Below are 18,778 nucleotides of genomic sequence, written 5' to 3'. Positions count from 1 at the left end.
ATTATATCTTTAAAAAAAAGAAAATAAACACACTTCAGGGGGAAAAATAAACAAATATGATATAGCAAAGCTAAATAGGAATTCTGTAAAACACCAAAGAAGAACAGGCAAAGATCACCCCCAAGCAGAAAAATAAACAGAAGAATGGATCTGAATGTGATTAAGAGCCATCCCCATTGTTTACTCTAGCTATGTGAGGAGAAACTTATGTTTTGTTTTTTTAATTTATTTTTTATGTGAAGAGAAACAAATTTAATTCTGGAACATTATTTTGTTTTCATTAGTTTGTAGTAAATATATTTCAGTTATTTCCCATGGTGGTAATTAGGCCATTTTATTAACTTCTTGAGTCTTAAATTGAACCCATCAGGTTTTGATACAGTAAAATTGTTGAAGACCTCCAGGTAAAATGGCAATACTAGTTCTAATAATCCCTTTTCCATATATTCTCATGGGAATGAAATTTTATGGGATGTGTACCTTATTGGAAACAAGTAGAGTATGACCATACACTGGAAATACTGATGTATTTCTTCTGGCACAGAAGACACTATAAAAGGAAGAGATGAGGGACTCATCTCAGCTCTGTTTTCTCAGAAAGTAGGGCATCAGTTAAGATGCAAGTCAAGCACAAGACTTAAAGTGACCCCTGTTAAGAAAAGTGGGGGCTTAGAGCAAGGGCAGGCCACTGATAAACTGAACACTGCTAAAAAATATGCATTTCACAACCGTAGACCAAAATACTCAAAGCCTCCACACAGAAAGGTCTCAAAGTTTTCACAGAAGAGAAATGGGGAAAAACCTGCAGTGTGGGGAACTTCAGTATAATATAGCAGGATTTATTGGTGGTTGTAAGTGCTAGAAAGCAGGGCAGGTAGAGCCATACTTTGTAACTTGTATAGAGTTAAAAGCAAATAGGAAGCTAGATCTGTATCTCAACTTGTAGTTGCCTATCAGATAAGATATATACCATATGGAAACATTTGAAACTTCATATTCATCCATCCTTTTTGTAAAGCTATCATGATGACACACATGAAACCACACCTTTCTGGTGTGTTATCATTCTAATTAGTCTTCTTTGATCACTCTTACCTTGCTGCCTGTCCCTTCAATCTTGGTGTCCTCTCCTAGGACCTCATCTCTTCTTCATCTTCACATTCTTGTGGATGACTAATAACCACAGAAATTCATTTGTTGCACATACAGAAATTTAGATATCTTTCAGAGCCATAGCACTTATACATAAATGCCCTTGCACACACACAAAAACACACTTGAATATCAATAGGTCTGAATATGAAGTTCCTCAATCTTTATCATACTTCCACTCATGTACCCCTTGAGTGCTACCTTTCATTCTGAATCATTTAATTCCGCAAGTAGTAGGTACTCTGGCCTTTGGGTTGTTACCTCTGCAAGAAACCTTCTCTTATACCACCCCTTTGCCAAAGCAGGTACTTTGTGTGCCCACCATTCACAAGCAGACTACTGATCATTATGCACTGCTCATGATGTATTACCATTGCTGTAGACACTTTATCCCAGGGAAAGTGAGTTCCATGATCATAATAATGCTGATTTATTAACAATTGTTTCATTAGTGCGCAACAAGTTTCTTGTTATGCTGAAAGTATAATAGGTATTTGCTGAATGAATGAATGGACAAATAAATAGACATAAAACAAAGGAAATCCCAATGTAACCTTCAAGAAAAAATTAAAATAAAATGACTGTTAAAAACAATCAGCTATAGAAATAAATATATATTGACATCCTCCATATAATGGTTGAAACTCTTAGGTTAAATTAAAAAATAAACTCTAGCTACCTGTTGTATAAGCTACACCCCAAATAAGGTAACACGGTAAAGTTACAAGTAATTGATGAGTAAAAGTATTTAAGATCATGAAAAATACAAAGAAGGTGAAGTTATATTAGTATTAGGAAAAATAATAATTTAAGGCAAAAGTATTAGATGGGACAATAAGATTTCAAAAAGGTATAATCTACAGTGAATATGTAACAACATTCATTTTTGCACTCCAGATTACCTATCAATAAAATATTTTTAAATGTATCTTTATGTGGGAAAACATTTTATTTTAAATTAAGATCAACTTGGATATCAGCCAATCTTATTGTGATCCTCAAATCAAGTGATCAATTAATATTACAGTGAATTTTTCAAAAATATGGAAAATGAAGTAACTACACATCAGAACTAATTAAATACAATTAAAGATATAAGCAGAGGTAAACTCATGACCTTAAATCCTTTCATTATTAGGCAAAATAAAAGAACATATATAAATTAAAATTTTATTTCAAGATGTCAGATATCAAAATATATTGATAGGAATATTAAGAAAAAATTAATGCTGACAAAAACAAAAATAATAAACTAAAAAGCAGAATTGAAGTCAGGAGCCCTGGGGAAAAAAAGCAGAATCGATAAATATATTCAACAATTGATTGGAAATAACATAGAACAACTTTAGTTAGGCAAAGCAAGAAAGTTTGAAGAGAGAAAATAAACATTCAAAAAAAATTTAAATGAGATAATATCATCAAAGCCACAGAAAAATTATTATGCAAAATAAAACTGACGGTAAATTCAAACATGTAGATGAACTAGAAAATCATCTAGAAAAATATGACTTACTAAAGATTATGAATGTAGAAAATCTGAAAAAGTCAATAACTATATAAGCCATCATTTGTATTGTTTCTTTTTTAAAAGGCACAAGGCATAGATAATTTTATAAGTGAATTCTCTACTTTCCCATTTTCATAGACAAGATGATTATCATCTCTGCCTATAAAATGTTTCAGAACACAATAACATTTGCAACTCTTTCCAAATGAACTGAAGGTAGCATATTACAATGTCAAAGTCATTACTAGCACACGAAAACACTACCTTCTAAAATTATCCACCAATATATAGAAATAACAAAATTATATCAAATTAAGCACAATGCTATTTAAGAAATTACTTCATTACCAGAAAGTATTTAAATTACAACTGCAATTCTATACTATGAAATATATTAATACTATTTTTCGGTATATCAAAGAAGATGTAATAGGATCACCTCAATATATGCCAAAAAAGAATTTGGATCTGTGCCATGTCAGCTGGCTTAAACAAAAAAAAATCTTTTTAAATAAAATTTTAAAAAGAATTTTGACTTTGATTCTAAAATTTCTTTCAAAAGAGCAGTTTGATTTTAAAAAATGTGAAAATGCATATCTAAATTCAACAGTAAAAATTGTGAATGGTGAAAGCACTAAAGGCATATTTAATAAAATAAGGAGAAGGATGAGACAACTGCCATTACTTTATGTACTTTATGTAATTTATGTATTCATTTGGAGAAGAAAAGCAAGGAAGTGGAAAGCACTGGATACAGAAAGAATAGAACTAACTTCTATACTAGGTCTAGAACGCAATTAATTCATATAAGATAGGACTATCAGATGGAGTCTGAGATGGAGTCTTTTTTTCAAAAAGAAAAATAAATGGGTTGGATTGTGGAGCTGGATAATGTTAGATATATTTAATTAGAAACTCTGGAAACACATGGAAAGAAAATGGATTCAAAGACTCACAGTTTAAATATAGAACAAATTAAAGAAAATTTGAGTTTGTACGACACTAGGAATATTTCTATTTTTAGTGGTAAAACCAGATCATCAAACCCATGAGAAAGGAAATGAAACAAAAGTACACATGTAAACAATATGTGTAAAACTATATGATACCAATGCTGGTTAACAACTTTTGGGGTTGATATATAGAAAAAATTTTAAAAACCTTACTTATGATTATAAAACCGAATGCAAATGACATAAATATTGGTGACAGAAAATTAAGAATATAGCTAATGAAATGTTAGAACTGAAAGGAAGGGAAAAGTGAGGGAAAATAAGGTGCTAATATTCTTTTTTTAAAATATGAGATAAGTACAATTTAAAACTGATTAAATAATATTTGATATTAAAAGATTTATTATGTATTATTTGTGTACATTGTATATAATAAATATTTGATTATATTATTTGAAAATATAAAACTACTTAAGAAATTTAAAACAGAAACTAACGGATGGAAAAGGATTTATAAATGCAGTAAATCTTCATCTGCCATGTCCAGAAGCACTAGTTGATGTCACAGTTTAATACATCAAGAACTGGTCATTAATGTTTATTATTTGGCGCCATGAAAGATCCCTCACATAAATGGTTAAAACTATCTCTGAAGAATAGGACTGAAGATCTAGAAAAATGTACTAGGAGACTTGCTTATCATGTAATAGCCTTCTGCACTATTCTAAAAACTATATCCATGTATTATTTTGATAATTTCTTTAGAGATTATTGGACCAGATGGATATAGAGTAAAAACTTCAGTGCATATATACATACATTATTATGGTAGCCAGGTTAGAGGGAGTACAGAAACAGAAACCCTTACAAAATAATGCCTTGTGAAGGTGTGTTGCCACACATTATGTTCCCTCAAGCATTCACAAGGTCCATGAGAATTAAGAGTTAAAAATGGTCTTATAGGCCCAGGTTTGCAATCACTAGGGAAATCATAGAATAGCAACTTAACAACCCTCTAAGATCAGCACTGAAGCAAACAGTGAATTAGGCACTTGTGTAATGCTATTATTCAATTGTTTTGCTGGAACTAAAATGTGACAAAGATATGGGAAGCTGGAGAAACTGGTGCAGAATAAAGAAGTTTAATAATTAGTTGAATGCTGCAGTATGAGGCAGTAAGGGGAAGAAACCAATAACCCCCTAAAAATTTATTTACTCTTCTTTCTTAAGAATAGGTCATGTCAGATACACAAAGGCTCAAATCAATGCCCATATGACCGACTCACAGAAGGACTGAACGTGAATTGCAGTCTCTCATCTCCAGCTTTTAGTGACACCTCCATATGGTTTATCCTTCAGTGAGACCATGGAGTTCCGTTAATGAGCTTGCAAGAGTTGGCTGGTTAGTTGGCAAGAGTTACCTGCCATTAGCTATTTAGAGTTTTGTAAATCAAATTACAGTTTCTGAGACCCCTCCCCCTTCACCCCAAAACGTGAGTGAGTCATTCTCTCATTAAGCCTGCTTTCAGCAATTCGTAATTACAGATTGTGCCTCTGTTAATCGCTTGACAAATGATACTTCTCTGCCAACAGGTTTACTGAACTTAGTTTATTTTGAAATCATGTCAGATGAATCTGGTGTAGAAGTTTGATTTTGATTGCCTACTTTAGTCTTCCAGATATGTAACCCGAATTTTAACTTTTGTTTCCTTCTCCAGAAGGAATCCAATATAGCTTGCATTTCACAAGTAATTTTACTCTGGGAACATAGTCTTTGAGGTATGCTTAGATGCACATTACTATACACTAGTACATGTCAGTGTTTTTACGGCTAAGAGAACATTTGACAAGATTCTGTCCATAAATTGCTTTAATGTGTTTTCCGTTTCATAATTTATGTCTCTTTCTCAAATCTTGTGCCCCTCCCCTCACACCCAAGAGTTGAGGGGTGGGGTAGAGGAGTAAAAAATACTGTGTGCCACAAAAAATGTCTTTTAGTAAGCCTGGCAGCACCCTCAATTTTTCCAGGCAGGCCTTCATTTCAAACAAAAGACCGGAAATTATGGCTGTCTGATAACCTAAGAACAAGAGCAGTTAGAATGTATGCTTCAGCTTTATAAATAAGAAAAGCACTATATAGTACATAAGCAACAGCACTCACAAAGCTCTGGTCTTTTTGCTGTGCTGGAGTCTATGTGACATCATATGATTCCAACACCTATTTTGCCTCCCTACCCCACCCATATATGGTAGCTTCTTGGAAGCTGAAACAGTGAGTCTAAATTAAGCACATGCGCTAACTTTGCAAAGAAACTGTCAAGGTTCTAGTATGTATTTTAGCAGAGAAATAGACACACACTTAATCCCTGTAGTGTTAGTCCAGGTTGTCAGCCTTAGAGGCTTCCCCCCTTCTGTGCTTTTTATTCCATTTGTATTTTTTTGTCTCTGAGCATTTTAATACCTAAGGCCCCATCATTCCAATGACGAAATCTCACAGGGCATCACCATTGTGATGAAGAAAATAAAGGACTATGCCTTTTGTTCCCCTTCACTACAGAACATTCTGTTCACAATTTAGATTGAACAGGAAAACAACTAATACCAAAAGAATGGAAGGCCAACGCACTAGCACCTAAAATGTATGATGGCATCCCTTTTTCACATAAGTAATGGCATGAAGTTTATTGCTGTCTTCGCTTAGAGTGGTCCCAAATAACACAAACTTGTCAGATATCAGGATAGTGTATATAGGAGGGAAAGTAACTATTTAAAGACTAAAACTTCAATTTCTTAAAATCAATCTGATATCTGACAATCATTGAGTCATAATATAGGAAGAAGTTCCTTGTCTTAGTGTGCAGTGTTAGAAAATAGATAGCTGATTGCTCGACAAAGTACAAGGTGGGAGGAAATAAAAAAAGAATGAGTGACTCTTCTGTAAGGGAGAATTAATCTAGACATGTTGCAAACACATGCATTAATATATTAATGTCGCTTTAGCTTTGATCGTTGGTCAAACTTTTCTATACTCAAATGTCAAATGGTCACAATTGACCCGTATGACAAACACATGGGTCCTGAGTCTCTGTATAGACTCATTTCCCAAAGTTAGACCATCTTAATAGCATGCTTCTTAACCAATAGGCCTCAAACAATCTCTCATTAATTGAAAAACATCTTGAACAAACATTTTTGAAATAGCTCCACGTAGTTTACCTCTAAGGTATCTAATTCTGTTTCTCACTGTCTTCTTTTTGAAAGAAGTGTAGGCTTTTTGGATTTTTATTAGACTACATTAATCACACCACTCTCAGACTGTTACTAGATTGGTATGTATGAAATTCATCCCAATCATTTTCTTCATTTGCTTATATTCAAACCTCCACAAGAAGTTTGTACTTAATACAAATAAAGAAATACAAATAAGCCTGGCATCACCCTCAGTGAGTAAGGAAGATTTACAGAGTAAATCACCAAAGAGCATTTGATCATATTGACCTGAAGTTAAACAAGCAGGTGATGCATTTCATCTGATTTCCAGGATGGAATAATTAGGAAAAAAAAAAATCTGTCTCTGGTATGTTTCTTCATTCAAGTCTCTGTTTCCTTACCACCTCCCCAGCGAGGTGTTTCCTAACCCTATTATTTAAAAAAGAGAGGTCTCCCCCCATCCCTTACTCTTTATTTTCTTAATCTGCTTTATTTTACTTTTTAGCTCTTAACGCCACCTGACATATTTTATTTGTTTATCATTTGTGTCTTCATCTCGACTTAACCTCAATGAGGGCAGAAGTTCTGGTCCTTTGTGGCTTTAGGATCCAGTCATTAGGGTCCAGAACAGCATATGATACAAAGTGGAAGCTCAGTAAATATTTGTTGAAGGGGTAGATGTGTATAGTTCGTTTGGATGTGTAAATTCAATGGGCATCATTTTGGATAGTCACATAAAAGTTTATAGAATGTTTGTCTTGTGATCATTCTTTCTGTTTTGAACACCTAGATCTGCTACTGGATAGTGAATAAAAGCATGGTCTAACACACCATCATCTTGTATGAACACCATAAAAGAAATTTATTTTTGGTTTTGATATCAGGAATATTCTCCCAAGTAACAGATATGTTTTGTTTAACTGAGTAATTGATTAAGTTTACTTTTTTTAATCAGCTACTGAAAACCAGTATCATATGTGTAGGGCTTTATTTTTATAGTTTTTTATGTGTAAACAATGTTACTGTTACAGTTAGGAAGTGATAACGTTTGTACATTGTACGTATTACATATCAATACTTCACAGTTAAGGAAACTGAGGCACATTTCACTTAAACAACTTGCCTGTGGTCGCTTACACCTATTAAGTGTCAGAGCTATGATTTGAGCTCAGGCAGCTGGCTTCATAGTCCGTTTTTTTGACCATAAACTGTGTAGGCCTTTATTACATGCATTTTTGATTAGCCTAATTAAGAACTCAATTTTATGGCCTCAACTGTTTATTTATTACCTTCTCCTATTTTTGTTTTTCTGCCATGTTAGGCATTCAGGTAACAGAGCGATGGCCAAATGTACTAGCTTTTGGAATCAGCCGGCTGAAGCCAGTTCCAGGTTTGCTTTTCACTAGCCTAACTGGCTGACTTTGGGCAAGTTAGTTAACATCTCTACACCTCCATTTCCTCACTTATAAAGCAGGGATAATTTAGGAACTTCACGATAAACTCATTTATCCACAGCACTCTTAGGAGGATTAAATGCGTTAAAATGAGTGAAGCACTTTAGCAGTGCCTGGCACTGTTAAAGGTACAATGATGTTAGCTTTTTTTTTTTTTTTAGGATTTTATTTCCAAGTAATCTCTATACCCAGTGTAGGGTCAAACTCACAACCCCAAGATCAAGAGTCACATGCTCTACCAAGCCAGCGAGGGGGTCCACAGCTATTATTTTGATCAAGCACTTTAAATGCTTTCTGGGATAAAGTGAGGCAATATAAATTTTTGGAATACTAAACCTCTCTGATGAGCCACACACTTTGTGAAGTGCTGAGGAAATAAAGATGAATAAAATTAGCACATAAGGACATTTTGTGTATGGTATGGGAACACCGAGGGAGCCACGACTACAGACATCACAGAAAAGGTGGCCTCCAGACTGAAGAATGAAGGGAAGAGATTTGGGAAAGGAGAGCTGATGTACTAGGGCATCTGGGGAGATGACTGTTTCTGCAAAGTTAGAATGTGCCTGGAGAATAGGGAGGGAGGTGGTGTTAGGAGGTCAGAGATATAGGCCAGGACCAGATCTCAAGAAATTGCTAAATTTTAGTTCCTGCATATTCAGATAGTCTTCCCCTCTTTCTGCTTTGAGAAGAACCTTCCAACATTCACTCTCTTTCCTTAAAGCCAGAGGCCAAACCCATTATGGAGGTAGCTCCTGTGATTTAGTCTAACTTGTTTCCAGGGTATTTGAGAAATCTTTCCCTTAAAATAGACTTGCTTCGTATCTGGTGTTCCTGCTAAGTGCAAGAGGTGCCATTTCAATAAGAGGTGGAGCCTTAACACTTTGCTTTGTGAGTGTGCCTTCATATCACTCTAATCCACTGCCTCCAGAAACAAATCCAGGTGTTTCTTAAACTCTTTGAATCATCTTCTGTAGTAATTTATTCCATATGTTTATTGCTCTGTGTGTGAAATAATTTCATCAAGTTTCTTTTTTTTTTTTTTTTCTTTGTCACTGCATTCAAATCAGCCTGCAGTAGAATCCCGATCTAGGAGTAACACTTTTTAAAACACCAACTCCCTTGCTGAGGGAAGCCAAGGGATGTTGTAGCACATGAGCAGAACAAGGAGAAAAGAACAACAAGCAATTGGGACTTGATGACATTAGTTGAAGAGGAAAAGAGAATTTCAGGAATACCTAGCAGGGGTTGGAGGAGCAGCTTTGCTTAAGTTCTTACCCTATTTTGCATTTCCCCAGGGTGTCAATTTTATGAAACAAAGTGACGGGATGATTTCTATCACTTGAGAAGCTGTGTTAAAAAAATTTGATGCACTGGCAACAGCAAAAATTGTTATGGTAGGAATCAAATTGGTGCTTCCTTGCTGGAAATGAACGAAGTACTAGTGCCTGTCAGTTTATTTCTGAGCTCTGCTTTTCAAACTTTAATTTGAGAGGGTGGGAGGAGGTTTAATGGAAATCTGAATCACTGTTAGAAGAGGACTATATTTTAAACTTTGATTTCATAGTTGTCTCTATGTTCGGAAGAAAATGATTCTTTATACTTAGAAGTGAAAGCACTGTCAGTTCTAAATCTATTAATGAGGGAGACTAGAGAGGGGAGAGAAAGGGGTGCAGTGTGTACAAAATGAATGGATTTTGTAATTAGTAAATAAAACTGTTATTCCGAAATTTATGTACTGCCTATACTATATAATGGCATAAAAAAAATCTTAAAGGATTTTCCTATTACAACTTTTTAATCTGCTTCTGCAGATAATGTCCCCATGTCCAGATGAGGTTGAAATTTACTAATAAACATTTCACCTTACCCTTTTGTCAAGGAAATTTCTGTTAAAATCATTGTCATTGTCGTTTTATTCCCCTACTGCTCTCCCTTCCAGGGAGAGAGGATACTCATGCAACGGAAAGGATGGTAATCACTGGATTCATTTTGCGTATGAAAAATTAAAAGAATGCTCAGATGCCAGTTTATTATTGGAAAACATATACACTAAGGGTTGATGATTGAAAATTTATAACCACTATGACCACAATTACGCCTAATCTGTTGAGCATTAGTTAGGAGTCAGGTACCATGCTTAGCACTATGTAATACACAGAACTCTTTTGAATCTCTATGATGGCATCTAAATTATTATCCCCATTTTATAGATAGGAAAACTGAGGCACCAAGTAAAATAGCTAAGTGGCAAAACTAGCCCTGCAAGTACATCTGCCTCTGGGGGTTAAAGTTGTAGTTATTTTAAGTTGTGTTTAAGGTATATTACCATAATACTATTTCAGACATGATTCTTATACAAATAATTGAATCTGGCTCATAACTTTCTTAAAATGTTCCTTTGAGGCTGAAATTTTCTATACTTGGTGTCCATCCAACTGTGTGGTAGCAGGAGGCAAAGAAAATACAGCAAGTTCTGGTAGAGGCAGGAACAGATTTTAGGATTCTGTTTGGATTTTGAGACAGGCTGGAGCCTGGACCGGAATCCAAAGCCTGTTGAAACAGAGTTGTCTCTTCGTAACAGCATGGAGTAACAATTTCCATAGAAACTTAACTCAAGCACAAAACTTGACCTGGAACTAACTAACTAAATAAATAAATAGACACAATTTATGCTTATCGTTCGGTCCACATTGACGTTTAAATGATAGACTTAATTGTGTTAGTTTTCTCCATCCTAGCTCTAGCAGTGGGCTAGAGCTCTTTAATCCTAGGGAGGAATGAATATTTACTGTCTCTTATATAACTGCTAATGGACCCTTGCTCGATGTCTTACTCATAGATTGGAGGAAGGGCATAGAGTGCCGGTCAGCGCTGATGTCTACACGGTAGAGCCTTCATATGGCATCATGCGAGCTCCCTATGGAGGCAAAAGGGTTGTTTCTCTTTTGTTTCTGCTTCTCCCTTCCTTCACCTGTGGCACTTTGTCCTGATGGGCATGTTAGCTCTGAGCTGTTTGTGTGCTTTTGTCCAAACCCTGGCCTAAATGAAGCCGGGGTGCTCAAAGAGCACAGTGGTTCAGGAGCCTCTGCATTCAGATCTTCCTTATAAGATAAAACAAACAAAATCTCAGACTCTCATCTATGTTTTCAAGTTTGAAGAGTTACTCCAAACTCTCATGTTCTAACGTCAGCAGTGTCTAACTAACTTTTTGCTGAATCACTCTCTTACTTGTCACTTCTGCTCCTTGTGCATGACTCTGTCACCTCACTTGTCAACCTGTATTGTGTTCTTTCATTTATAAGTCAGTCTTCTCCACCCGATACTGGTATTTCTGAGACATGGCTTGTTCAATTTCATGCCTGGAATATATAACAGAGGTCAGGTGCTGCTTAAATATTATTTACTGAACCAGGGTATGAGACCAACCAAAACCTTCATTTTTTAAACATCTGGACATTTTGTTAACTGTATTCCACCAAAACAATAAAAATAATAATCTTATTCCTCACATGCGCAATTAAGAAACTCATTGTTAAAATGGTATGCACACATACACATCTGCATCATTTATTAGAGATAGAAAATACATTCCACAATTTTGAATCAATTGGATAGTGTACATTCTTTCACCACATACTTATTGGTTATCCACAAGATCATTTAGAGCCTGGTGGACAATCCAAAGACTTTGGGCAGCCCGGGTGGCCCAGCGGTTTAGCGCCGCCTTCGGCCCAGGGCATGATCCTGGAGACCCAGGACTCCCTGCATGGAGCCTGCTTCTCCCCCTGCCTGTATCTCTGCCCCCCCACACACACCCTTGGTCTCTGTCTCTCATGAATAAATAAATAAAATCTTAAAAAACAACAACAACAATCCAAAGACTTTGCCTTTTATTCTAAGAGAGATGAGGAGCCATTGGAAAGTATAAGTGATGTGATAGGAGCTGCTTTTGGAAAAGATAACTCTCTACGCTGTGTTGAGAACAGGCAGATGGAGACAGGGATAGAAACAAGGAAAATGATAAGGAAAGAAAGCAGGCTGGTGCCAGCGGAAGTGATGAAAGTGGTGGGATTCTGATTGTATCTCACAAGTTACGTTCTTAGATTGGTGGGCCTTGGACAAATAAACATCTCTATAACCTACCATATCACTCAGGATTATGAGCTTTGACTTAAATAAAACTAATGGTTACAAGGAAACAATTAAGAGGAGAGCAGTTTCTTTAACAGTTGTTATATAGGAACCTAAAACTACATCTTCAGACAAAACAGCTTTAGGGTTTGGGGAAGATACGTATATTTTATACACAAGACACACATATGTGTATACATCCATATGCACACACACACATATATATACATACATGCATGTACAAGTAGAAATAACCAAATGAAATAACACACAGAAATTATTATTCTTCAGGTTTTGTGAGTGGCTCTAGATATGTGAAATTGATAAAACAAATGTGCTGGACTCTTGAGCGCTGACAAGGTAATTTTTCAAAACAATCTATGTTGCCTCAGCTGGGAGGAGGCACAAAGCTTTATTCCTGAACATCAAAGAATAAGGTAGGGTGATTTTAATAGAATATGGGCAAATAAACTCCAAAGGGAACCAGAAGCAAAAGACTGGGCACTATTGGGTACAGAACTACATCCAGGAATGTCTTGCTTGGCTTGGTACCGAGGGTGGGAGGTAGGCTGAAGATGAAACTTGCTGCCTACCTGTTTAGTGTAAGATCATCTATGGAAGCATGTTAGTGGAGACAGGCTATCAGAGAATGATTTGCTTCAAAACATTCCTTGGCTAGAGAGACCCGAGTTAACCTCCACGAGTGGAAGCTGCTCTCTGAAATCAGGCAGAAATTGAGTGTTTGACAAATTTGTGGTAGTTTGACTATTAAAATCCCTAGTCATGGATAATAATGCAAAGCTCCTTGGAGGGCAAAATGAAAAGCTATCAGAATAATATTTGCTTTCATCTGCTCAGATATAATGCTGAAAGTACCCGCTTGTTTGTGGTTTCTTCCTGGGGTACATTCTGAATCCCATCAATTTCAGTTCCAGGGAGAGCACAGTAGAGCAGTGCTGAGGTAGAGAAAAAAAAGCCCAAATTTCTCTTGTCTGATTTTAAAACTGTACCCCACAGTGAGCTTCTCTGTTTGTTAAAATCTCTAATTGGTGTTTTCTCAACTTGCTGCTTGGCTGGTTTCTTTTTATTGATTTCATTTTGGGTTTGTAAGGCTGTATTTGGAGCCCTTTCCAGAGTTTGTTTGGAAGCTCATTTTTAATTTTAATGAAAATGCATTTTAAAAAATGTATATTACACCACCCCGCCGATTTTGCTCAAATAAACCTGCTACTGTTTTCAGTGATTTCCAACCATTTTAGTGCCCTTAGTCTCACTCACTAAAGGGACCCCTGTGCTATTCTTGGCAAAGTAACAAAATCAAGTAGAAAAATGAATGTTCTTCACAGCTTTTGAAGGCTCTTACACAACAAAGGAAAAAGATTCATTCAGGAGACTACCTTGGGGAATAATACAGCAGGATTCACAAAGGAGAAGGTTTTACCCCATTTCAGTTCTGAACAGTTTTTGTTTCCCAAACAGAACTCTTTCATCATTCTGAAGAATCCAGATCCAAAGCAGTCAGCCAAAGAAGAAATTTAAAAGTCCATGATCAATATTAGGTTTAGATGTAAAATAGTATGTACCCATAGTTCAGTAAATTTAGTAACTGGGAAATGTTCAAAAGAACATGCCCTGTATTTGTCTTTTGAGCCTTAGTAAGAGAGTTAAACCCCAAAACCCAATGAGATAGAATAGAATGTCAGCATGATTCAGATAGTAGTACAAAGGATCCATTTTTAAAGCACGATCAAGAACTCTGGAACTGGGACACCTGGGTGGGTCAGTGGTGAAGCGTCTGCCTTCAGCTCAGGGGGTGATGAGGTGGGATTGAGTTCTGAGTCCCATATTGGGCTCCCTGAAGGGAGTCTGCTTCTCCCTCTGCCTGTGTTACTGCCTCACTCTGTATCTCTCATGAATAAATAAATAAAATATCTTTTTTAAAAAAAGAGCTCTGGAATTTATCCCCTTCTGCCATTTTCTTGGCCTCAAAGTTACCCTGTCATAAGAATCTCCATTATGACAGGTGTCCAAGCTGAATACCATGGAATCAGTTTCAGTTCTTCCATTTGTCAAGTGGCCCTGAGTCCTAGACATTATTTGAGATATCTCTGTAATCTAACCTCATCTCTCTCTTGCCACCATTACCTTAGAACAAATCTTTACCATCTCTCCCATAGTTTGTCACCAGAGTTTCTCAACAATCTTTTTTTCTAATCTATCTTTAATGTTGCCATTATTGTCTTTCTTAAACAAAATCTGATAACATCTCTCCCTTGGCTTTAAAAAAGCTTAACAGAAAAAAGTGAACTAACACTCTCCACAGTAAATAAATCAGGTTCAAATTCCCTAGCATAACATGTTCTTCATGGACTCACCCTAACCCACTCTCAAGCTTCTTTTTTGTAAAGGTTTCTCCTGTGAGTTCCTTTCCCCAGCTACATAGAAGGGGTACGGGTCCTCAAAACATCCACTGCCCTTTCATGCCTCTCTGAGTTTTTAATACAGGCTTGTTTGTTTGGTTGGTTGGTTTGCTTTTGTTTTTGTAATGCAATAGGATGTAGTGAGGATAAAATGACCTTGGAACAAGATTTGGTCCACAATTCCAGGCCTACCACTAATTAGTTGCTAATAGCCTGCATTAGTCCAAGTCTTAAATTCTTCAGCTATAAAATGGGAGTAATAACATCCTCTTATCAGGAATATTGAGTGAAATAATATATGTGGACTGACCTAATACAATTGCCTATGTGTAGGGCATCTGGGTGGCTCAGTTAGTTAAATGTCTAACTCTTGATTTCAGCTCAGGTCATAATCTCAGGGTCATGAACTCAAGCCCTGTGTTGGGTCCTGCACTGGACATGGAGCCGCTTAAGATTCTCTCTGTTCCTCTGGCCCTCCCTGCCCGTCTTAAAAAATTGAATTGCCTAAGTGTATTAGGCATTTATGTAGTTTGACTTCCTATATTTCTCACAAAATTTGAGTTAAATGAAACAAAACAAAACAAAACAAAAAAAAAAAAAAGAAAGAAGGAAAAAAACTAAAGGAAAAGGAAATTCTCATTGTAAACCAAAGGGGAGAGGCCAATGGAAGCCAAGGGCAAGAATAAGGGTTGGCCTTGGGAGTACATGGAGTTGAACACTTAAACACTGTGAGGATCCTTATTTCCACCTCATATTTCTGTTTTCTGGGCACATCTGTTATTTTCTCTTGGATGCTTTTGTGGTTCAGTTTAAATGGGAGGACATGGATTACTGTAACTCCTAAATTATACATGCTTTATTCCGGACAAGTAAAAACTTTGTTGTGCAAATGCCCGGAGAATTCTTTTATCCATCTGGGTTAGGTAGTACCAAAAAAGGGCAGCACACGCTACCCTGCAGTAGTCGGTGTGGGGAAGTGTCACTTTTTAGAAACACCACTTGCAGGTGATACCATGGGTGTGTCACACATTTGTAAATATTCTTTTTCACTCCTCTTCTTCTCCAACTGTTTATTTATGCTATATCTTCAATATCAAGTTAAAATAACATCTCCTCTGAGATGCTTTGTTTTAGTGTTTTTCAATGCCCAGCCGTTTTCTTATATCACCATTGAACCCCATAGCACTTCCCAGAACACTCAAGTAAAAAAACAGTCACTCTACAAAATGTCTGTGTCACACTTGAGACAGTAAGCACCTTGAAGGCAAATGTGTCATCTTGTTTATCTTTCTGTCTCAGACACCTGGGTAGTTCCTGGTTCATAGTCATTCTTAATTCATATTTGTTGAATTGACACATCAGTGGTATGTGTGCACCTAGTAGCTCTGCTGCCTTTTCTCAAAGAGCTATATCTCCCCTTTGATTTTAAAGTCAGAAGAAGAGGTTATAGTGTTTCACCAGTGATATTAATCACTCTTGTTGCTTAGAACAGTGATGATACTGATCATATTGCTGCTTAGAAAAAAATAGACTTATGGCATAAAAATCAAATGGATTTTCCTTAAAACTACTTTCTTTATATCTCCTCCTTACCTTATTTAATGATACTACCGTTATTTCATCATGAAGGTTTGAAATCTTGGAGTCATATTTGATTAGAGCTTTTTCTTTATTCCTTATGTCAATTAGATTCCATCTGATTTTTCCCTAAAACTTCATCCCATTTCCTATATTTACTTTTATTTTCCTCACCAGCATGTATTTGTTATATTCCTCTGTATGTATAGCACAGCTCTGGGCTATAAAATACAAAGGAGTGGGGAATTCCAAGGAGTTCACAGTCTGGTTGTTTAATTATAAATCTTAGTATGTGGTGGCATATACCTAGACTGAACCTTTACTTCCCTTCCAGGAATGTTTCAATATCATGCCTTTCTCATAATATCCTCTTTTATGTACATACAGACATAGCCTCCTTCCAGAGCACATTGCTCTCCTCCTTAAGAAATCGTCGCAGGCTCAGGGCGCCTGGGTGGCTCAGTCAGGGGACTGTTTGACTCTTGTTTAGGCTCAGGTCATGATCTTGGGGAGGTAAGATTGAGCCCCATGTCAGGTTCTGCGTTCAGCCCAGTATCTGCTTCTCTCTCCCCTTTCCTCTCCCTACTCTCTCTCCTTCTGTCTCTCAAATAAATAAAGTCTATAAAAACAAATATTCATAGGCTTCCAGTTTTCTATCTCAAGCCTAAACTCTTATACCTGGCATTCTAGGACCATTTTTAATCTTCTAGTCCACCTGTTCCTCTCCTCCTCACACATTTCTCTCTACTACTTGATCTTGGTCTTCTCCTTTCTTCAGAGGTCACCTCACTTACTCTAGCCTACTTTCACTTCCTAGTGTACTCACTGATCACTTTTCTTTTTCCTGTGATGCCCTGCTGACTCCCTCAGCCAATCTGTACATACCTGGTTTCCTTCCAGGTAACTTTCTGGAACCATTTTCACATTCTGATATTTCATTAGAAGTCCATATCACAACATTTAGCTCTTGAATCCTTACTGTCCTGTATCACTCAAGAATTAATTTCTTCGTTAGTTCTATCTAAATAATGAATTCCTTGACCAAGAGGACTAAGACTCATACTTCACTGTCTCCAGTATACTCAAATAGTTCACCTGCTATGAACTGAGCACCTGTAGGCTGATAATCTTTGACCCAAAGCTTGACTTCTGTGGATTTAACTTCAGCTCAACTTTTCAAATTGTATTTCCTTAATGTAATATAAAATTTGGTCCAAGAGCATAGGAAATGAAAAACCCAAATCAAGTTAAATATTCATTCTCTTGATTCTCTTATAGATTATCCTGATGATGTTACAAAAGCTAAGACAGAAATTCTCCTGCCTCATCACTACAGTTACCACATACCTTGTGGTTGAATTTTTATTGTTCTTCTACTGCTTCTAAATTTCTGTCATGGGACGCCTGGGTGGCTCAGCAATTGAGTGTCTGCTTTCGGCTCACGTTGTGATCTCGGGATCTGGGATCGAGTCATGCATTGGGATCAAGTCCTGCATTGGGCTCCCGGCTAGGAGTCTGCTTCTCCCTCTGCCTGTGTCTCTGCTTCTCTCTCTCAGTCTGTGTCTCTCATGAATAAATAAATAAATTTTTTAAAAAATTTGTCATATACATTTTTAGTCCTTTATATATGTGTTAGCTGATCTCAGGGATGGAAGTGATTTTGTTATTGTTACTGTATTTTTAAAAAATCTTAATATTAAAATAGGCTTGCTCAAATTGTGAAAGTAATATCTGTTTATTGTAACAAGTCCAAGTACACACACACACACACACACACATATATATATATCAAAAGGAATATATATTTATAATAACTTCTTAGTCTCTCCCATCTCTTTCTTTTAAGGCTACCTCTCTCCCTCTCTAATTTTTCCAACTCATTTTCCCTCCTTTCCCCTATAATCCTCGTCACTATTTCTTAGAGAGGGTGACAAAACATGAGAGACTCCTAAATCTGAGAAATGAACAAAGGGTAGTGGAAGGGGAAGCGGGCAGGGGGATGGGGTGACTGGGTGATGGGCACTGAGGGGGGCACTTGATGGGATGAGCACTGGGTGTCATACTATATGTTGGCAAATTGAACTTCAATTAAAAAAATTATTAAAGAAAAAAGGCAGCTTTTCTCCCTCTCAGTAAAAGTAGAAACAGTTATGATTCCTTCCACACCCATCTCTGTGCTTATACAAATATGTTCAGATATTTATGCATATTTGCATGTGTATGCACATGCATATATGTATATACAAATAGATGAAACTTTTTCCTTTTTTTTGTTTTTTCCCTTTTAATAAAATGAAATCACATATACACATTGGTCTACAATTTCACTTTTCCCCCTTAATCATAAAACATGAACACATTCCAGATTAG

At 36.4% G+C, this 18,778-nt stretch overlaps 1 long non-coding RNA gene across 4 annotated transcripts in view; it reads left to right on the top strand.

Annotated features, from left to right (window-relative positions):
• The window catches only part of LOC144320397 (uncharacterized), a 315,384-nt gene that overhangs the window by 278,176 nt on the left and 18,430 nt on the right, over window positions 1–18,778 (top strand). For 3 of the 4 annotated variants that reach the window (XR_013385936.1, XR_013385941.1, XR_013385939.1), the window contains one exon: window positions 17,687–18,005. The exons of the other annotated variant lie outside the window; for it this stretch is intronic. This is a non-coding gene — a long non-coding RNA (uncharacterized LOC144320397). Of the gene's footprint in view, window positions 1–17,686; window positions 18,006–18,778 lie in introns of those variants that run through there. 4 annotated transcript variants of the gene reach the window in all.

The sequence above is a fragment of the Canis aureus genome, chromosome 9, assembly GCF_053574225.1.
Source record: "Canis aureus isolate CA01 chromosome 9, VMU_Caureus_v.1.0, whole genome shotgun sequence".
NCBI lineage: Eukaryota > Metazoa > Chordata > Mammalia > Carnivora > Canidae > Canis > Canis aureus.
The sequence above is the reverse complement of the archived record's forward strand: the minus strand, read 5'-3'. Positions and strand labels throughout refer to the sequence as shown.